Source organism: Mobula birostris, chromosome 25 (assembly GCF_030028105.1).
Source record: "Mobula birostris isolate sMobBir1 chromosome 25, sMobBir1.hap1, whole genome shotgun sequence".
Lineage (NCBI taxonomy): Eukaryota > Metazoa > Chordata > Chondrichthyes > Myliobatiformes > Myliobatidae > Mobula > Mobula birostris.
In genome coordinates, this window is record NC_092394.1 from 61,779,416 (window position 1) to 61,802,698 (window position 23,283).

Consider the following 23,283-nt stretch of genomic DNA (forward strand, 5'->3'; position numbering starts at 1 on the left):
GACCCGTACCTTTCTACCCTGTGCGTCTATGGCTGGTCCCGCGACCAGACCTCCAAAACTCCCAGCAACTTGTGGGGAGGCACACCGCTTCCAGGGTCTCGTTACCTCGTGGACTCGTGTGTCTGTTGCCTTAGCGAACCTGTCCCTTTTTATCCCCCTGCTGGGGTATCGCCTGTCCATCAAACTTCAAACAGTTCAGGGTTCAAAGCCACCGGTCTCTGACAATACTTGGAACCGTGTCTCCTTTCGGTAATCTCTCTCGTCTCTCTCTTATTAGCACCTTGCATGTTCCCCCATTGTCCTCTTATCGGCATCAATCTTCTGATAACTGGTTCTTTTGTCACAAAAGGTATCCTGCTGAAGACACTAGGAACAAGCTAACCTGGAAGGCAAGCAAGGAAGCTTTACTGGTGGCAATTTCATGGGTATAGAATCAAGAGAGCAGGAGATAGGTCTCAATGAAAAGATCTTCTGGAAGGGAACATAGGAGAAGTGGAAAGCAAACTAGAGAAAGATACAAGTTCAAGGTTGGGGCTTATAGTGGATAAAGAGGAATGAAGTCTGGCTAGGAAAGCAAGAAAATAGTAGAAATAGCTGCCCAAATGGTTGTAACTTTAGTGATGAAGAAACTCTATAAACTTCTCAGATTAGTTGTTTGATGCAAGATCCTCATTCCATCTCTATAAATATTGCTTAATTTATATCCAAGATTATTAATCACACAAACATACTATCAGTGCTGAAAGCATCCTGGTATAAAGACCTCCAAAGATTCATAGCTCTCTGAATATGTTTTGGTTTCTCTTAGTTGGAATTGTTGGAACTCTTGACCCAAGATTAGAACAATACCACATAATACACTGACAAATGTTACAGGAAATTACTTCAAATCTCACTTTTTCTATACTCCAGAAGAAATAGCCAGTTTACACAACTCTGCACACTTATCAGATACACCAATTGTAAATCCAATTCATATTTCCATTCTGGCGTTTCGGTTCATGGCCTCCTCTTGTGCCAAGAAGAGGCCACCCTCAGGGAGAAGAAGCAACACCTTATATTCCATCTGGGTACCCTCCAACCTGATGGCATGAATATCGATTTCTCCTTCCAGTAAACAAATTCCCCCCCCCACCCCACCCTTCCTCTATTCCCACTCTGACCTTTTACTTCTTCTCACCTGCCCATTACTTCCCCCCTGGGTCCCCTCTGCCTTCTCTTTCTCCTATGGTCTACTCTCCTCTCCTATCAGATTTCTCCTTCTCCATCCCGTGACCTTCCCCACCTATCTGGCTTCAGCTATCATCTTCCAGCTAGCCTCCTTTCCCTCCACTACCTTTTTACTATGGGATCTTCCCCCTTCCTCTCATTCCTGAAGAAGAATCTCAGCCCAAAACGTTGACTGTCTATTCATTTCCATAGATGCTGCGTGACCTGCTGAGTTCCACCAGCACTTTGTGTGTGTGTTGCTTCAGATGTACCAATTACTTTTGCTGTGGTCATATCAAAGTACTATTCAATTATACAAGGATTCTTAACTCCTACCTACTCCTGGAATAAAGGCTAATATATCACTTATTTTCTGAATAATTAAGCATTTAGTTCTTGGTTATTTGTTAGCCCTACTGCCAATAATTCTACATTCTGATTTTCTTAGTAAGGTAATTTCTACTGATTGCCTCAATCCCATCCATTATTATTAATACCCTCCCATCTCCTTTTCCATTTTCCTACCTTTGCCAAATAACATATCCAGATACATTCATCCCCATTAACTCCAAAATTATATTTGTGTATCAGTAATTATAACAAAGCCTGTTTGTGGCATTCAGGCTCAGTATGTCCATGGCATTCTCTACTGCCACAATGAGACCAGAGACAGGTTGGAGGAACATATTCCGCCTTGATGGACTCCTACCAGAACATCAACATCAATTTCTCTAACTTCTGGCAATCATCACTTGTTTTCCTTCCTGCCACCCTCTTTGTTTTCCCTCATTAACGTGCCCCACATCCTTTCTCTTCCACCCTCATGACCATCCATCATCTCCCTCTGGTTCTCCTTTCCTGTATTCAAATTCCACTGTCCTCTCCTATAAGATTTTTTCTTCTTCAATCCTTTGTCTCTTCCATATATTGCCTCCCAGCTAGTTACATCATTCTCTTTCATCCCCCCCACCCCCGCCACCTGAACTCACCCATTAACTTCTAGCTTGTACTCTTCTCCCTGCCTTTTTATTCTAGCCTCTGCCCCCTTTCTTTCCAATTGTGAAGTGTCTCAGCCCAAAAAGTCAACCGTTCATTTTCTCCATAAATGCAGCCTGACCTACTGAATTCCCTCAGCATTTTGTATGTTCCTCTGTCATTAATGACCTATTTGTGTTTTTTTAAACAAAGGAGATAACTTCAGAAGAAAAAGGAAACTATTCAATCTATGATGACTACCATCCAAGAACCAACCTCACATCACCCCATATAGGAAATGCTTATGTCCTTATGCTCCCAAAGGCCGAGCCCCAAAGCTTCACTGACTTATTCAACAAAGCAAGACAAAGGTTCACTACTAACTACTCAGATCAAGGGACTTCATCAGAACTTAGGGAAGAACATATTTCTTTTTATTATGTCTCTCTCTGATTTCCCTTCATCTATCAACCAAGTGGTTTTAGTCATAGTAGTCATAGTCATACTTTATTGATCCCAAGGGAAATTGGTTTTTGTTACAGTTGCACCATTAAATAATTAAATAGTAATAAAACCATAAATAATTAGTAATATGTAAATTATGCCAGGAAATAAGTCCAGGACCAGCCTATTGGCTCAGGGTGTCTGACCCTCCAAGGGAGGAGTTGTAAAGTTTGATGGCCACAGGCAGGAATGACTTCCTATGACGCTCTGTGTTGCATCTCGGTGGAATGAGTCTCTGGCTGAATGTACTCCTGTGCCCAACTAGTCCATTATGTAGTGGATGGGAGACATTGGCTTGCAACTTGAACAGCATCCTCTTTTCAGACACCACCGTCAGAAAGTTCAGTTCCATCCCCACAACGTCACCGGCCTTACGAATGAGTTTGTTGATTCTATTGGTGTCTACTACCCTCAGCCTGCTGCCCCAGCATACAACAGCAAACATGATAGCACTGGCCACCACAGACTTGTAGAACATCCGCAGCATCATCCAGCAGATGTCAATGGACCTCAATCTCTTCAGGAAATAGAGACGGCTTTGACCCTTCTTGTAGACAGCCTCAGTGTCCTTTGACCAGTCCAGTTTACTGTGAATTCGTATCCCCAGGTATTTGTAATCCTCCACCATGTCCACACTGACCCCCTGGATGGAAACAGGGTGACCGGTGCCTTAGCTCTCCTCAGGTCTACCACCAGCTCCTTAGTCTTTTTCACATTAAGCTGCAGATAATTCTGCTCACACCATGTGACAAAGTTTCCTACCATAGCCCTGTACTCAACCTCATCTCCCTTGCTGATGCATCCAACTATGGCAGAGTCATCCGAAAACTTCTGAAGATGACAAGACTCTGTGCAGTAGTTGAAGTCCGAGGTGTAAATGGTGAAGAGAACGGGAGACAAGACAGTTCCCTGTGGAGCCCCAGTGCTGCTGATCACTCTGTCGAACACACAGTGTTGCAAGCACACGTACTGTGGTCTGCCAGTAAGGTAAACAAAGCATCAACACAGGACGCTTCGCCTCATCTTTTGCTCTATCCATCTCTCTCCATCCTCTCTATTATTTACTAATTGGTTTCTTACCTTTTAATTTCTGATGAAGTGCCTTCAACTTTTAATGTTAACCCCGTTGATGTTTCCACAGACAATGCCTGACCTGCCAAGCTCTTCCAGCTCTAATTAACCTTATATTTATAGTCAGGAACACCACCTTCATACTCCATTATACCTGTATTCTAGATTTTTCAGTTCCAATACCCTAGGCTGAATTTTGACCTCCAGTACCGCATGTTCTCCATGTATTTCTTTTGGATGTCGTGGTGCACATCAGTACCAATGACATAGCAAGGAAGAGTGAGGACGTCCTGGAGAATGAGCTTGGTAGAAAGTTGAAAAGCAGGACCTCGAGGGTGGTAATCTCAGGATTGCTACCTGTGCTACGTGCCAGTGAGGGTAGGAATAGGATGCTCTGGAGGATGAACAAGTGGCTGAGGAACTGGTGTAGGGGGCAGGGTTTCAGATTTCAGGATAATTGGGACCTCTTCTGGGGCAGGTGGGACCTGTACAAGAGAGACGGGTTACACTTGAACTACAGGGGGACCAATATCCTTTCAGGGAAGTTTGTTAGTGCTATTGGGGAGGCTTAAAACTAGATTTGCAGGGGGTGGGAACCAGAGTGCCAGAGCTGACAGTGTGGCTGGGGTGAAAATAAATGATGTTAAAAGTTCAAGCAAATCCGCTAATAGAAAGGTTTGGAGTGGTGGTAAAAATCTTCTGAGGTGTATATATTTCAATGCTAGGAGTATTGTGGGGAAGGCAGATGAGTTGAGGGCGTGGATTGACACGTGGAATTATGACATTATAGCAATTAGTGAAACTTGGCTACAGGAGGGGTAGAACTGGCAGCTTAATATTCCAGGGTTCCGATGTTTCAGATATGATCGAGGTAGAGGAATGAAAGGTGAGGGAGTAGCATTGCTTGTTAGGGAAAATATTACAGCAGTGCTCAGGCAGGACAGATTAGAGGGCTTGTCTACTGAGTCCTGAGAAACAGGAAAGGTATGGTCACATTAGTGGGATTGTATTACAGACCACCCAATAGTCAACGAGAATTGGAAGCGCAAATCTGCAGAGAGATAGCAGGCAACTGCAGGAAACATAAAGTTGTGGAGGTAGGGGATTTTAATTTTCCATATATTGATTGGGACTCCCATACTGTTAGAGGTCTAGATGGTTTAGAGTTTGTAAAATCTGTTCAGGAAAGTTTTCTAAATCAATATATAGAGGGATCAACTGGAGGGGATGCAATATTGGATCTCCTGTTAGGAAACGAGTTAGGACAAGTGACAGAAGTCTGCGTAGGGGAGCACTTTAGTTCCAGTGATCATAACACCATTAGTTTCAACTTGATCATGGACAAGGATAGATCTGGTCCTAGGGTTGAGGTTCTTAACTGGAAGAAGGCCAAATTTGAAGAAATGAGAAAGGATCTAAAAAGCGTGGATTGGGACAGGTTGTTCTCTGGCAAGGATGTGATTGGTAGGTGGGAAGCCTTCAGAGGAGAAATTTTGAGAGTGCAGAATTTGTATGTTCCTGTCAGTATTAACGGCAAAGTGAATAGGAATAAGGAACCTTGGTTCTCAAGGGATATTGAAACTCTCATAAAGAAGAAGAGGGAGTTGTACGACATGTATAGGAAGCAGGGAGTAAATAAGGTGCTTGAGGAGTATAAGAAGTGCATGAAAATACTTAAGAAAGAAATCAGGAGGGCTAAAAGAAGACGTGAGGTTGCCTTGGCAGTCAAAGTGAAGGATAATCCAAAGAGCTTTTACAGGTGTATAAAGAGCAAAAGGATTGTAAGGGATAAAATTGGTCCTCTTGAAGATCAGAGTGGTCAGCTATGTGCGGAACCAAAGGAAATGGGGGAGATCTTAAATAGGTTTTTTGCGTCTGTATTTACTAAGGAAACTGGCATGAAGTCTATGGAATTAAGGGAAACAAGTAGTGAGATCATGGAAACTGTACAGATCGAAAAGGAGGAGGTCCTTGCTGTCTTGAGGAAAATTAAAGTGGATAAATCCCCGGGACCAGACGGGGTGTTCCCTCCGACCTTGAAGGAGACTAGTGTTGAAATTGCAGGGGCTCTGGCAGAAATATTTAAAATGTCGCTGTCTACAGGTGAGGTGCCGGAGGATTGGAGAGTGGCTCATCTTGTTCTGTTGTTTAAAAAAGAATCGAAAAGTAATCCGGGAAATTATAGGCCAGTAAGTTTAACGTCGGTAGTAGGTAAGTTATTGGAGGGAGTACTAAGAGACAGAATCTACAAGCATTTGGATAGACAGGGACTTATTAGGGAGAGTCAACATGGCTTTGTGCATGGTAGGTCATGTTTGACCAATCTATTAGAGTTTTTCGAGGAGGTTACCAGAAAAGTGGATGAAGGGAAGGCAGTGGATATTGTCTACATGGACTTCAGTAAGGCCTTTGACAAGGTCCCGCATGGGAGGTTAGTTAGGAAAATTCAGTCGCTAGGTTTACATGGAGAGGTGGTAAATTGGATTAGACATTGGCTCAATGGAAGAAGCCAAAGAGTGGTAGAAGAGAATTGCTTCTCCGAGTGGAGGCCTGTGACTAGTGGTGTGCCACAGGGATTAGTGCTGGGTCCATTGTTATTTGTCATCTATATCAATGATCTGGATGATAATGTGGTAAATTGGATTAGCAAATTTGCTGATGATACAAAGATTGGAGGTGTAGTAGACAGTGAGGAAGGTTTTCAGAGCCTGCAAAGGGACTTGGACCAGCTGGAAAAATGGCAGATGGAGTTTAATACAGACAAGTGTGAGGTATTGCACGTTGGAAGGACAAACCAACGTAGAACATACAGGGTTCATGGTAAGGCACTGAGGAGTGCAGTGGAACAGAGGGATCTGGGAATACAGATACAAAATTCCCTAAAAGTAGCGTCACAGGTAGATAGGGTCGTAAAGAGAGCTTTTGGTACATTGGCCTTTATTAATCAAAGTATTGAGTATAAGAGCTGGAATGTTATGATGAGGTTTTATAAGGCATTGGTGAGGCCGAATCTGGAGTACTGTGTTCAGTTTTGGTCACCAAATTACAGGAAGGATATAAATAAGGTTGAAAGAGTGCAGAGAAGGTTTACAAGGATGTTGCCAGGACTTGAGAAACTCAGTTACAGAGAAAGGTTGAATAGGTTAGGACTTTATTCCCTGGAGCGTAGAAGAATGAGGGGAGATTTGATAGAAGTATATAAAATTATGATGGATATAGATAGAGTGAATGCAAATACAAGCAGGCTTTTTCCACTGAGGCAAGGGGAGAAAAAAACCAGAGGACATGGGTTAAGGGTGAGGGGGGAAAAGTTTAAAGGGAACATTAGTGGGGGGCTTCTTCACACAGAGAGTGGTGGGAGTATGGAATGAGCTGCCAGACAAGGTGGTAAATGTGGGTTCTTTTTTAACATTTAAGAATAAATTGGACAGATACATGGATGGGAGGTGTATGGAGGGATATGGTCCGTGTGCAGGTCAGTGGGACTAGGCAGAAAATGGTTCGGCACAGCCAAGAAGGGCCAAAAGGCCTGTTTCTGTGCTGTAGTTTCTATGGTTTCTACAGTTTTCTATGGTCTGGCATCATCTGTGGAGTGAGAAACAGTCCATGTTTTGGAAATGTGTCCCTTTGGTAGAACTGCGTCCCTTTGGTAGAACTGCGAAACCAAGATGCAAGTTAGTTTTCAGTTGGAGAGGGGGTGATGGAGGGAATGACATGATAAGGAAGGGTCAAAATGACCTAATGGCACCACCAGGTTCTTGGTTTTAATTTGCATCTCTTTCTTATCTAGTTCTAATGAAGGATCACCGACCCAAAACATTGATGTTTCTCTTTCCACAGTTGCTACAGTTTCCAGCATTTTGTTTCTGTTTCACTTTCAGCACCTACAACACTTTCGTTTTTCATTTGGTTGGAATATGGACAGCACTCCCCATGGGATCGTGGATGAAGAGACATAGAAAGTTACAGGCCAAATGCAGGAATATGCATTTACTGCATATGGACCTGGTAGATTGGAAGAGGAGGACCTATTTCTCTGCACTATGATTATGAGTTAACAAGTACACACTGCGTGATGAGAACGTTACTAAGTTAACCACAGTCAATGCCTAAACCCATGACCATGTGAAAGCAAATCCTGACATGAAATGATGCAAATGAATGATCTCTATTTTCTCTTCCCTTTGTATATACATTCCATAAATGGAATAAAAAATCAGAATCCTGCAGTCAGAGCCATTTTACAGGAACCTGGATCTTTGGGTTTAGTTGTGAGAAATTCTCAAACATTTTTTCCTTTGTATTCATAACTTTTTTTAATCAATGTTTGTTTTTAGATAAGTTCTAAACCTTCATAATTTTACTTCAAAGGTTGCTCTTTGCAGAGACAACATTTATACAGTCCATATCATACAACATGGATGGCAGGGTGGAGATACATCTCTACCAAAGACGGTGTAAGGCACTCCTTCCCACTGCTAGTCTGGGTCACCCTTTGGCAAGGTGTAGCACCTGCTTGGCTCCTCAATCAGAGTCATGTGAAACCATGGGAGCAGGTGATAGATGGTTCTATGAGCAGCTGGTGCATATCATAAGATCAATGGCTGCAGGTTTTGATTTTGAAAAATGTATGTTTTGTGACTATTCATTTTACTTCTACTGAGATTCCCTATATTCCGTACTTGGCTACAGTGCAGTAACGCTGTAAACATCTGTCATATCTGTTCACTGTCATGGGAAACGGAAGATGAAAAAAATATGCTGCTTTTAGATTAAATAACACAATGTCTACAGCATTAATTCCATATTAATAGAGATTATGGGGCTGAAATTTTCAACATGACATATTTTATCTTTCTATATCAATTAACTAGTGGGGTATCACAGGCCTCTGTCCCTTTATCCTGATGTGGATGAAAGGACAGGGTGTACTATAGCCATATTTGTCGATGATACAAAACAGGTAAGCAAATTGTTAGCAGGACAGAAAGAGCCCACAAAGGGTGTAAATAAATTGAAAGGGTAAGAAGTTGACAGATAGAAAATAATATGGGGGCGGGGTGGGTAAGAAAATGAGGTTATCTATTTTGCAATGAAGAAAAAAATCTTATTTAAACAGAGAGATTGCAAAACACATAGATCAAAAGGAACTGGGAGCCCTTGTAGATTAAACATGAAAAGTTTTAAAGAGGGGCACGACTAGCAGACATATCAAGTAATGAAGAAGTCTAAAGAAATTTAAATTTTCTTGTAAAAGGGGTGTAAATCTTATGTTTTGATATAACTGTACGAACTTCTGGAATACTGCATACATTTTGGTCTCCATACTTAAAAGATATGCTGGTACTGAAAGCAGCATAAAGGAGGATCACTTAATTTAATGATTTGATTTATGAAGAGAGATTGACCAGATTGGACCCATATGAACTGAAGTATAATAGAATGAACGATTATCTTATTAAGGGGAATTGAGGGGAATGACAAGCCAGCTAATGACAGAATACTTCCTCTAGAACTAGGAGGGATAGTTTTGGAAGTTTACATAACATAACAGACAGCGGTGAGCAGGAATTTCTTCCAGAGGTTCATAAATCTTTGAGATCTTCTATCCTAGGTATTCAAGATGGAGATTTAACAGATCTTTAACCCACACAACAGACAAGAGACACTGAGGAAAAGACTGGATTAGCTATGATTTTATTATATGGTGGAGCAGGAGCCCATTTGGCCTACTTCTGCTTCTGTTCCCTGTGTTCTATGAATTTTAATAAAAGCACTTGTCTTGTATCTTCCTCATTGGTAAAATCAAATTTACCCACTAATGGAAGGTAAACATGGCTGAATCATCCCTCTCAGCCTCATACTCCGGCTTTCTCCGTTTTAAATATACCCAATGACTTGGCCTCCACAACTGTCTGTGGCAATGAATTCCACAGATTCACCACCCTCTGGCTAAAGAAATTCCTCATCTCTGTTCTAAAGAGATGTTCCTCTATTCTGAGACTGTGCCCCCGGTCCTAGGATCCCCCACTATACGAAGAACCTCTCCACATCCACTCTATTTAAGTCCATCAATATTCAATAGATTTCATTCTTCTAAACTTGAGCGAGTACAGGGCTAGAACCATCAAACAATCATACGTTAACACTTAAATTCCCGGAATCATTATTGTGAATCCCCTCCAGACTCTCTCTAATGACAGCATATCTTTTCTTAGATAAGAGGCCCAAAACTACTCTCAATACTCCAAGTGCGTTCTGATCAATGTCTTATAAAACATCAGCATTACATCCTTTCTTTCAGTCTTCATAAAGTGAATTTTAACATTGCATTTACCTTCCTCAGCACTGATTCAACCTGCAAGTAAGCCTCATGAAATCCTGCACAATCCTGCCTCTGATTTCTGAATCTTTTCCCTGTTTAGAAAATAGTTTATGCCTTTGCATGACCATGCATCTCCCTGCACTACATTCCATCTGCCACTTCTTTGCCATTCTCCAAATCTGTCCAAGTCCTACTGCAGGCTCTCTACTTCTTCAACATTACCTGCCCTTCCATTTATCTTCATGTTATCCACCCACCTGGCCACAAAGCCATCAATTCCATCATACAAATCATTGATATATTACATGAAAAGAAGTAGTCCCCATACTGATCACTCCAGAACACCACTTGTCAACAGCAGCCAATCAGAAAAGGTCCCCCTTATTCCCACTCTGTCTCCTGCCAATCTCCTATCTATGCCAGTACCTTTCCTGCAATACCATGGGCTCTTATCTGTGAAGTAGCCTAATGTGCGGCACCTTGTCAAAGGACTTGCGAAAATCCAAGTAAACAACATCCACTGATTCTCCTTTGTCCACCTTGCCTGTTATTTCCTTAAAGAATTCCAACAGATTTGTCAGGCAAGATTTCCTCTTAAGGAAACCATGTTGACTTTGGCCTACTTTATCATGTGCTTCCAAGTACTCCAAAACCTGATCCTTAATAATGGACTTTCCAAACACTGAAATCAGGCTGACTGGTCTATAATTTCCTTTCTTTTAATTGCCTCCAGTGGCATTTGTAATTTTCCAGTCCTCTAAAACCATTCCAGTCTCTAGTGATTCTTGAAAGATCACTACTAATGCTTCCATAATTTCATCAGCTACCTCTTTCAGGTGTAGTCCATCTGGTCCAAGTGACTTATTCACATTCAGACCTTTCAGCTTCTCAAGCTTTCATCTCCTCTCTCTGTTTTTTTTAAAGTTACCTTCTGTTGGTTTTTAAAAGCTTTCTAATCCTCTAACTTTCCACTTTTTATTTTGCTATCTATATTCTATGCTGTCTCTTTTGCTTTTATGCTGTCTTTAACTACCCTGGTCAGCCCCAGTTGTGTCATCCTCCATTTAGAATACTTCTTCATCTTCATCTTTGGGATCCTGCACTTCCAAATTGCTCCCAGAAACTCCAGCCATTACTGTTCTGCCATCATCCCTGCTAGTGTCCCCTTACAATCAATTTGGCCAGTTCCTCTCTCATCATGTTCAAGTTTAATTATCATTCAACTATACACGAATACTCATGAATACAGCCAAATGAAACTGCGTTACTCCAGGGCCAAGGTGCAAAACACTGTACCAAGAGTCACACACAGCATAAGACACGTATAGCACATATAACACTCACAAAAAAAATATAATATACCCCAAGTCCCTGAATGACATGTCCTGTAAATTTATGGTGCATGGGTGTTAATGGCAAGAATAAGCAGTTCTCAGATGTCCATAGACAAATATACATAATCCAGCTTGTCTTGCACCAAGCAAACACTGAATGGCAGCACTGACCAGACAGGCGAGCCCCCAACCCAGCATGAACGCTCCTCTGCACCACTTCCGGCACCTCCTCTCCTGGACTGCTACAACAGGCAAGCCTGCAGCTTGAGGCCTAGTCTCGCTACAACAGAGGCCACACGGCTCCCCCACTGTCTGTCTCTCCAATAAACATGGAAAGCAGATTTGCAGTATTTTACATTACCAGTGTGCAATAGGGTCTTGCATCACAGGAGAAATGTCCAAGACAGTAACTTGCTGTTAGACTGCACTTCCCACACCAACTCCGATGCTTTTCAGTAGCAGACAGTAACATGGTCCGCACCAATTCCAGCTCCTTCAGCTCCTCCACCAACTAGCAGCTCACTGATGGGGTAGGCCTACTGTACTTGAAGCCTTAATGTTGAGCATTGCCTTGCGATTGTAAAAAAGTTTTAAAATGACAAAAACACCGTTGATTGGCCCCCAAGAGGCTGCTGCATACAAACATGCCACCATCTCATGCCTTTGTAATTCCCTTTACTCTGCTGTAATACTGATACATCTGATTTTAGCTTCTGCAGAGTGAATTCTGTCATATTATGATCACTGCCTCCTAAGGGTTTTGTTTTATCTTAAGCTTCTTAATCGAATCTGATTCTTTACACAACACCCAATTGTCTTCTACATAGTGGACTTAACCACAATCCTCCAAACCCCTTTTCAAAATTTGCAAACTGGTATTACTGCTCTTGCACAGCCCAATATCTCCAACACTGAAGCCCTAAATTCAGTCAGTCCCAATGAATATGGCATACTGTTTGCATGCTCAACAGCAGACTCGTAAAACAGACACTCAATCCAGGCTGGAAATTACAAGATGGATTTAGGAAAAGCTTTGTGGACCTTATCAAAACATCACTGGAAAGAGTATATTCTGGGAATGCTTGGCAAGATGGAGAACCAACACTTGGGATTGCACAGAATATACTGGAGACTACACATTAGGAGAATATGGAGGACAAATTCAAACATCAATAGGAGTGCACCACTTTACAATCGACACGCTGCCCCGCCACATCCCCGCTGCCCACCAGATGTACGTACGTCCCTCCCTGGTCTCTACAGGCACCAATAATAGTGACCCACAGTACAGCACAAAATGTTTTCATTAGTGGGTATATATAAGACAGAGATCAATACATTGACAAATAGAGGGACTGAAGAGGTTTACAGTTACTGCAGGAAAAATGACAATCATTTTGCAGTGCCATATTGATTTGTGTTGGGAAGTTAATTCACCACACAAAGGCTTGCAACTTTACATGTTCATATTGACCAGTATGGAAACACTGAAGGGTCTTGTCCTGTAATATCAACTATTTATTCATTCCAATGGATGCGGCCGCATTCCTCTAGCATATTTTGTGTGTTGCTTGGGGTTTCCAGCATCTGCAGACTTTCTCGTGTTCATGGAAACACCAATGCTGAGGAATGGAAAAGTGAATAGAAAATGTTCTTCTTCTTCGCCTGTCCATCGATTTCGATGTTGACTATATAGAAAATGGTAGATACAGCCCGGTATATCACAGGCAACTGAGTACATTTTCATGGAATGTTGCCACAAGAAAGCAGCACTCATCATTGAGGACTCCCACCATCCAAGCCATGCTCTCTTTTCACTAGTACCAGGAGTGTACAGGAGGTACAACAGCCTTGGGTCCCACACCACTAGATTCAGGAACAATTACTACCCCACAACCATCAGGCTCCTTCCTGAAGTAGAGTGGATAACTTCATGCACTCTGAACCGATCCCACAACCTACAGTAGGGGTCGCCAACCCGTTGATCGCGATCGACTGGTCGATCTTTGAGACCTTCCCAGTCGATCCCGAAGAAAAATCAAAAATAAATACACAAATACTGTAGTAATGTGAGCATTATAAAAGTAAGTAATACTAATTAGGATAATGGTAATATAGCAATATTTTCACTAAAAAGCTGTTTGTAAAGAGAGATTGTTTCCGGGTTGCGGGGGTTTAGTTCCGTTCTTTCTGCCCAGTGCGCATGTGTGTAGTTCCCCCGCCATGCACCGCGTTTTCAGCGTAGCCTGTGCTGCATCAAAGTGACAAATCAGATTAGGTAACAGTACAGACTGTCGCAAATATCAATATACGGCAGTGTCCCCAACCTCCGGGCCGCGAAGCATGCCGGGGCGCAGCGGTAGTTGGGATGTACACAGCACATCTTTAAGAAAAGAAGCCGAAATAAACAAGCTAATTAATTAGGTGAGCTTCGGCTCAGATCAGAGGTGACGCAATCGGCAATCGCTCGTGATATCCTGATAGCATGGCGGAGGCTCCACGAAAGAAGGTGAAAACATACAAATTCCATCCAGAATGGGAAGAGGAATTTCTATTTACCTTGGTGAAAGACAAGTGTGTATGTATGTATGTTGTGCCACCAAACACAAGCACTGTCTAAAAGAGGGAATCTGGAGCGGCACCGCAACACCAAACACCAGGAATTTAAAGACACCTACCCCACAAAGAGCGCAATTCATGCCAGGAAAGTTGAGGAGCTGAAATCGGGGTTGAAGGCCAGCAATCCTTTTTCACAAAGCATGCTGCTCAAAATAAGGCTGCTATTGAAGCATCAGTTCGTGTAAGTCACATTTTGGCTAAACACAAGAAGCCTTTTACAGATGGCGATTTATTCAAGGAAGCAATGACCATTACCGCAGAGACTGTTTTTAACGACTTTAAAAACAAAAACGGCATCACAGCCGCAATACGTAATATATTGCTTGGCCCTGCAACAGTGACAAGGAGGGTAGAGTCACTGTCAGAGGACATGGATCGACAAGTGTTAAAGGACTTGTCACTCTGTGAATATTTTTTCACTACAGTTTGATGAATTCCTGGATGTAATACAAACAGCTCAGCTTGTTGTATTTGTCAGAATGGTTTTCCAGGATTTTACAACAAAGGAGGACTTCCTCACTCTTTTGCAATTAAAGGAAAGAACGAGAGGTGAGGATATTTACAAGGAGTTTAAAAAATATGTCCGTGAAAATGACATCCCCTTCATAAACTGGTGGCAATTACTACTGATGGGGCCGAGCAATGCGCGGTCTATGCGTTAGTTTTATAGCACTGAAAGTCAGTGCCTACTTCGGGTCAACATCTATGTGAAATTGTATTTTCACTGATGAAAATTATTAAATCAAAGTACAGGACCTGAGGTTGCCAACTTTCTCACTCCCAAATAACGGACAAAAGTAGCAGTCAAATCCCGGGACATTTGTGTTTACCCAGAGAAAGACTACCATGACCATGAAGCCTTGCGTGGGCACCTGTGTGCGCATGCGTGATGTGCCGATTTTTTACCGCACGAATTGGTTTTGGCTCAATTTTCATTATTTCTACTTTATATAGGCTGTGTATTTAACATATCATTCCTGCTTTTACTATATGTTACTGTTATTTTGGGTTTTACGTGTTATTTGGTATGATTTGGTAGATTTATTTTGGGTCTGTGAACGCTCAAAATTTTTTTCCATATAAATTAATGGTTGATTGCTTCTTTGGCGTAAAGCATTTTGGCAGGAAAGGTTTCATAGGAACGTCCTACCTTAGCGGGGGGAATACGGGACAGTTGGCAACCCTGCACCTCACAGACTGTCTCAGACTGGCTGTCTGTAGTTATGAGTCAAATTTCAGGAAACTAGCAGAAAGTATTCAGCCCCAGTCATCACACTGAGTGCAACAGTCAATTTTTATTCATTTATTTTTCGTGTTGAAATAGAATTAAATAATGAAACTTAGAATTAAAGGAGTTAAGTATTGTAATATTCTTAAAGAAAGACAGCCATGGCCTGTTTGATATGCTAGTTACAGTGTTTTCTTGTTTGAATTAATTTGAAAGTTTGACAAAAGTATTTTTTGTAATTCAAATACAATTCGCCCAAATAAAAGGCCTCAAATTGGAAGTACAATCTGAGCTGTGTTTTCTCTGAACGATCTTGCCTTTCACTAAGGTCGAGGTAGGTGATCTTGGGCTTAAAAAGGTTGGTGACCACTAACCTACAGGGTTTATATAAGAGTAATAATGAGCCAATTTATCCTTAGACATGCACTCTGAACCGATCCCACTAACCTACAGACTCACTTTCAAAGACCCTTGAACTCATTTTCTCAGTTTTATTTTTTTCTTATTTGTACAATTTGCTTTTTTTGCACGCTGACTATTGGTCATTGGTGAAGAGGAGAAGATGGCGGTGCGTCGCAGTGCACAGCGGCCATTCCGGTGAATGATATCTGTAATCTGTCAAGTAGGGGACCGTGCACAATCCTGATTTGATGGAGACAGACGTGAGAGCACGGAGGAACATCTGGAGAAACTTCTGAAATGCTTTCTTCGCTGTCGCTGCTACTGTGTAACCCAGAATCTCCGGAGAAGGCCCTGAGTCCCCCGCTTTGCTTGTTGCTCGGCGGCTGGGCTGAGGTCGAAGTGCTCGGCAGAGGATGGTTCTCCGGAGGCTGTTTCGGAAGGGCTGGTCAGAGGCTCGAAGTTTTCGGACAGACTTAAGAGTCGGCTGTGGTCGGGTGCTTCCAATGCATTAGCAGTTGTCGGCGCCTGGAGGTTTATGGCAAGGAGAGTTTCTCCCTTTTGCCGTCTGCTATCGGGACTATCGGGAGTCGATCGGAACTTTGAGACTTTTTTTTTTTTACCATGCCCATGGTTTGCTCTTTATCAAATTATGGTATTGCTCTGCACTGCTGTAACTATATGTTATAATTATGTGGTCTTGTCAGTGTTAGTCCTTAGTTTGTCCTTTTCTTTGATATCACTCTGGAGGAACATTGTATCATTTCTTAATGCATGCATTTCTAAATGACAATAAACGAGGACTGAGTGTCCTCACAATCCAATAATCTAATTCTTTATGTAAATGTTTTTCATAAATCCTAATGTATTTCTTTATTTACCTGTAAATGCCTGCAAGAAAATTAATCTTAAGGTAGTATATGACAACATACACGTACTTTTTCTAATACAGGTTTCCCACGCCATCCAAAGGTAGAGCATTCCTATGAAACGGTTTGTAAGCGGAAATGTCGTAAAGCGAAGAAGCAATTAACATTTATTTATATGGGAAAATTTTGTGAGCGTTTGCAGACCCAAAAATAACCTACCAAATCATGCCAAATAACACATAAAACCTAAAATAACAGTAACATATAGTAAAAGCAGGAATGATATGATAAATACACAGCCTATATAAAGTAGAAATACTTTTCCAGAATCATTACTGCACTGTTTTCCGTAGCGAAAATCTCACGCAAGCGCCGTCGGCAGAAAATCTCACGCAAGCGCCATCGGCAGAAAATCTCACACAAGTGCTGTTGGCAAAAACACGGCACAAGCGCTCTCCAGTAACCTTTAAGCTATGAAGCTGCCACATCATACCTAATAACATGTAAAAATACACAGCAGATATAAAGTAGAAATAATGTATGTACAGTGTAGTATCACTTACCGGAATCGGGAAGACAGCGCAGAGCACACTGGTGATGGTGTGTTAGACTGAGTCGTTGCAGGTTGGGTGGTGCAGTGGCCCCCACCCTCCGAGATACATTGCCGCAAAGCACGCAGGGGTCCAGCGGTAGCCGGGAGGGACACAGCACATATTTAAGATAAAAGCCGAAACAAACATACTAATTAATCAGGTGCTGCCCGGCATGTAATTGTCGGCCCTGATCAGTGCCGATTTTCAATTGCGTCATCTCTGATCTGGGCCGACAATTACATGTCGGCCGCACCTAATTAATTAGCATGTTTATTTCGGCTTTTTTCTTAAAGATGTTCTGTGTGCTTCCCGGCTACCGTTGCACTCTCCGTGAATCGGTATCTGTCTGTAGCCTGGGGTTTGGGGTGGTGGGACACTGGGGTGTCAGCTCTTCTTCTCCTATGAGACTGCCCGCCCCGATGTCGAAGGTCGAGGTTCGTCGTCTGCCGTGACTTGGTTGACTGCTGAGCCTCGCGCATTTTTCTTTCACACAGTTCTTTAATAAGGACTCAAACCATCCTGCAAATATCCTCTAAACCGACGTACCCTTTCAAAATTAATGTCGTACTTTATCATTACTCATTCGGTTTCGATTGTTATCCTTTTTTCTTCCAATTGCATCAGCTCTTCATCTGTCAGTTCTTGGTCATGGGATGCCAAAACCTCTTCAACATCATGTTTGTCAGCTTCCACAAGCCAAACTCACTTTGTCCTTACTTCGTTCACCATGATCAAAACGATCAATTATGTCTAGTTTTACGCTAAGTGTAACACCCTTACGAGCTCTTTTAGGCTTTTCCGATACCATAGAACTCATCTTGCAAACGGCTGCTCACAGGCTCGTGTTAAAGCAATGCTGTTTCGAATCTGGGGCAGAGCAGCTGCTCGGGTCGCGCGCTCTGCCTTTTATCGCGTGCTGATTTTTTATCGCGCGCTGTTTTTTTTTCGTAACAGTGAAAACACCTTCTGAAAGCGAAAACAGGGTACTAATATAGGTCTTTCGTAACAGTGACGTTTCGTAAAGCGAACGTTCGAATAGCAGGGGACACCTGTAATGCAGTCTATCAGCTCAAATGCACGTTTTCATAGTCTCCAGTTGACTTTCGGTTCCACACTACTACATGAACATTTTAAAGTTGCAGCTCATTGTTTTTCTCTGTCAGCTATCAGAATATTTGTTGTATATCCTGGTAGCTTAGTTCAAATTCAAATCACTCAGAGCATCACTCAAAAAATAATCGTCCGCTTATTTCACTCCTGCAAAATAACACCATCTGTCTGATGTATATGACAACTGTGCTGACAGGAGCTGAATCTGACAGAAGTTTCCCCAAGCAAATTCTGACTTGATGCCTATATAGGCTCCCAAGCCCAACTTACTAACAACCCAGAAAAAGGAACAATTTGCTGGAACATCAAGGTAACCAAGCCTGAAGGTCTGTGAAGAGCTAAGAGAACTGCAGTTTTGGCATCCCAAGGCTTGAAAGAAGCTTTACAATTCATTGATTTCTGTTCCAAGTGTGGCAATTTCAGGAAGCAATTGGAGAAAGGACAGAAAAATAAAATTTTGATTCTAGTTTGAACAGAATAAACAATCCCAGCATTCAGCAACTAAACCATCACCACATTCTTACAGGTCACCATTGAACCAAGGTTAATATTTTATTACAGATTGAAACTCTCCAGGCCAGCTCCTTTGGAACCTGACTGGTGCCAGACCATAGAAGTTGCTCTTGATCATCATCTTCTGAGCAGAACTGTTTTAAGGATAGACGTTCTATGGGAAATGTCCATAGCTCGAAGTTATCCAAGTCAGAAGTGCTGTCAGCTAAAAGTGCAAAAGTTGTATTTATAGTTTAATTAGCTTAGAACAGATCTCAGTTAGTTTTAGATCTTACTAAAAATTAGTTAATTAGAAGAGATCTGAGCTATAGATACAAAACGTGTACAATCATAGTTGCTGGATCTCAGAATGTCAAAACCGAGAGTCTCAACTTGTACCCACCTTCTAGTATTATGAAAAGTAATTTTAAAACATTCCACTTGTAGTTTATGTTTGTTCATTAATACTGGTAAAAATTAAGAGTTATCAGAGATGAACTTCACCTCTGGGAAGTGAATTTGAATAAAAAGAGATGATAGAGATAAAATCATTGTCATAGCTCGAGGTGGGAGGTGAACAGATTTTACCCCCTCATTTAAAGTAACATTGCAGGAAAAGATGCTGTAGGTTTTTACTTAGTTAGAGTGTTGCACAGGATGAGAAGTTTGCAGGTCATGGACAAAAAGCAGGCATATTGGACTAACAGGGATTGTATTTTTCAAAAAGCAGATACATCTTTATTGCGACTTTCTGAACAACATGAAATCAAGTATAAGGATCAATAACCTCACTACCATTAAAGCCTAGTAATGCACTGATATGTTCAATTGTCTTCACTCTTTAACTGAAGCACAAGTCTTCCTGAAATCTAATACCCACACAGCCACAAGCCCATCCATATAATAACTTCACTGTTCCATTGAAACCTTTCAATGTCTTCATTCTCTCAAACTTATTGCTCTGGTTTCATAACTCACTTCTAAGGTCCTTACAGAATGAACCCAAATGCTTATATCATCTTCACTTTCAGTCCCAATATCATTGTTCGTCAATGTCTCTGACCTCTTGTTGTCCAAATGTTACTAATACCTCCTGTATTGCAGAGATAAAAGAGCCTGCAGCTGCTGGAGTCTGGAGCAAGAAAATAGGCCAGTTGAAAGATCTTGACCCAAAGCATTGACTGTCCATTTCCATCCACAGATGCTGCTTGACCTGCTGAGTTTCTCCATCATTTTGGTTTATTTTCTTCAATATCCTGTACAGCTTTGGTTCATACAAAATAGGTTCTAATGTTCATCAAATAAAATTTAAACACTTACTTCCACAAATCTACTCCAATCTACCTTTACCAAACTGTTCATGTTACTCATTCTCTGCCAAAAGGACCACAATCTCTGACTTTGTACAAGCCCAGTCATGCTCTTAATATCTGCAAGAATATTTTCTTTGCTTTAAATCAATTTTCTAAACTAATAGGATGGACGAAAAAGGTAAAATTACATTTGAAAATAAATTCAGTCTTTCCAGTTCACCTAATCTGCTTTAGACCATAAGATATAGGAGCAGAAGGTCACTCGGCCCATTGAGTCTGCTCCACCATTCAATCATGGGCTGATCCAATTCTTCCAGTCATTCCCACTCTCCTGCCTTCTCCCCATACCCTTTGATGCCCTGGCTAATCAAGAGCCTATCTATCTCTGCCTTAACATGTCGAGGAACCAACTAGAGAGCAGGCTATTCTGGACTGGGTTTTGAGCAATGAGGAAAGGTTAATTAGCAATCTTGTCGTGAGAGGCCCCTTGGGTAAGAGTGACCATAATATGGTGGAATTCTTCATTAAGATGGAGAGTGACATAGTTAATTCAGAAACAAAGGTTCTGAACTTAAAGAGGGGTAACTTTGAAGGTATGAGATGTGAATTAGCTAAGATAGACTGGCAAATGACACTTAAAGGATTGACGGTGGATATGCAATGGCAAGCATTTAAAGGTTGCATGGATGAACTACAACAATTGTTCATCCCAGTTTGGCAAAAGAATAAATCAAGGAAGGTAGTGCACCCGTGGCTGACAAGAGAAATTAGGGATAGTATCAATTCCAAGGAAGAAGCATACAAATCAGCCAGAGAAAGTGGCTCACCTGAGGACTGGGAGAAATTCAGAGTTCAGCAGAGGAGGACAAAGGGCTTAATTAGGAAGGGGAAAAAAGATTATGAGAGAAAACTGGCAGGGAACATAAAAACGGACTGTAAAAGCTTTTATAGATATGTAAAAAGGAAAAGACTGGTAAAGACAAATGTAGGTCCCCTGCAGACAGAAACAGGTGAATTGATTATGGGGAGCAAGGACATGGCAGGCCAATTGAATAATTACTTTGGTTCTGTCTTCACGAAGGAGGACATAAATAATCTTCCAGAAATAGTAGGGGACAGAGGGTCCAGTGAGATGGAGGAACTGAGCGAAATACATGTTAGTAGGGAAGTGGTGTTAGGTAAATTGAAGGGATTGAAGGCAGATAAATCCCCAGGGCCAGATGGTCTGCATCCTAGAGTGCTTAAGGAAGTAGCCCAAGAAATAGTGAATGCATTAGTGATAATTTTTCAAAACTCATTAGTCCTGAGGATTGGAGGGTGGCTAATGTAACTCCACTTTTTAAAAAAGGAGGGAGAGAGAAACCGGGGAATTATAGACCGGTTAGCCTAACGTCGGTGGTGGGGAAACTGCTGGAGTCAGTTATCAAAGATGTGATAACAGCACATTTGGAAAGCGGTGAAATGATCGGACAAAGTCAGCATGGATTTGTGAAAGGAAAATCATGTCTGACGAATCTCATAGAATTTTTTGAGGATGTAACTAGTAGAGTGGATAGGGGAGAACCAGTGGATGTGGTATATTTGGATTTTCAAAAGGCTTTTGACAAGGTCCCACACAGGAGATTAGTGTGCAAACTTAAAGCACACGGTATTGGGGGTAAGGTATTGGTGTGGGTGGAGAATTGGTTAGCAGACAGGAAGCAAAGAGTGGGAATAAACGGGACCTTTTCAGAATGGCAGGCAGTGACTAGTGGGGTACCGCAAGGCTCAGTGCTGGGACCCCAGTTGTTTACAATATATATTAATGACTTGGATGAGGGAATTAAATGCAGCATCTCCAAGTTTGCGGATGACACAAAGCTGGGTGGCAGTGTTAGCTGTGAGGAGGATGCTAAGAGGACGCAGGGTGACTTGGATAGGTTGGGTGAGTGGGCAAGTTCATGGCAGATGCAATTTAATGTGGATAAATGTGAAGTTATCCACTTTGGTGGCAAAAATAGGAAAACAGATTATTATCTGAATAGTGGCCGATTAGGAAAAGGGGAGGTGCAACGAGACCTGGGTGTCATTATACACCAGTCATTGAAAGTGGGCATGCAGGTACAGCAGGCGGTGAACAAGGCGAATGGTATGCTGGCATTTATAGCAAGAGGATTCGAGTACAGGAGCAGGGAGGTACTACTGCAGTTGTACAAGGCCTTGGTGAGACCACACCTGGAGTATTGTGTGCAGTTTTGGTCCCCTAATCTGAGGAAAGACATCCTTGCCATAGAGGGAGTACAAAGAAGGTTCACCAGATTGATTCCTGGGATGGCAGGACTTTCATATGAAGAAAGACTGGATGAACTGGGCTTGTACTCGTTGGAATTTAGAAGATTGAGGGGGGATCTGATTGAAACGTATAAGATCCTAAAGGGATTGGACAGGTTAGATGCAGGAAGATTGTTCCCGATGTTGGGGAAGTCCAGAACGAGGGGCCACAGTTTGAGGATAGAGGGGAAGCCTTTTAGGACCGAGATTAGGAAAAACTTCTTCACACAGAGAGTGGTGAATCTGTGGAATTCTCTGCCACAGGAAACAGTTGAGGCCAGTTCATTGGCTATATTTAAGAGGGAGTTAGATATGGCCCTTGTGGCTACGGGGGTCAGGGGGTATGGAGGGAAGGCTGGAGCGGGGTTCTGAGTTGGATGATCAGCCATGATCATAATGAATGGCGGTGCAGGCTCGAAGGGCCGAATGGCCTACTCCTGCACCTATTTTCTATGTTTCTATGTTTAAGTGCACCCAGTGACTTGGCCTCCACAGCTGCTCGTGGCAACAAATTCCACAGATTTACCACCCTCTGACTAAAGTAATTTCTCTGCATCTCTGTTCTAAATGGATATCCTTCAATCCTGAAGTCGTGCCCTCTTGTCCTAGAATTCCCTACCATGGAAAATAACTTTGCCATACCTAATCTGTTCAGGCCTTTTAACATTCAGAATGTTTCTATGAGATCCCCCCTCATTCTCCTGAACTCCAGGGAATACAGCCCAACAGCTGCCAAACATTCCTCATACAATAACCGTTTCATCCCTGGAATCATTTTTGTGAATCTTCTCTGAACCCTCTCTAATATCAGTATATCCTTTCTAAAATAAGGATTTAATGCTTTAGAATTAACGCATAGGATGTTGGAGAACTCTTGAGAAATTTTAAAGAAAATTTATTAGATAACTGCAGGTACGTAGTGCATAGAGGCA

General features: G+C 42.0%; 1 protein-coding gene across 3 annotated transcripts in view; it reads right to left on the reverse strand.

The window, feature by feature from the left end:
* The window catches only part of pisd (phosphatidylserine decarboxylase), a 182,894-nt gene that overhangs the window by 90,013 nt on the left and 69,598 nt on the right, over window positions 1–23,283 (reverse strand). The gene's annotated exons all lie outside the window — the stretch shown is intronic.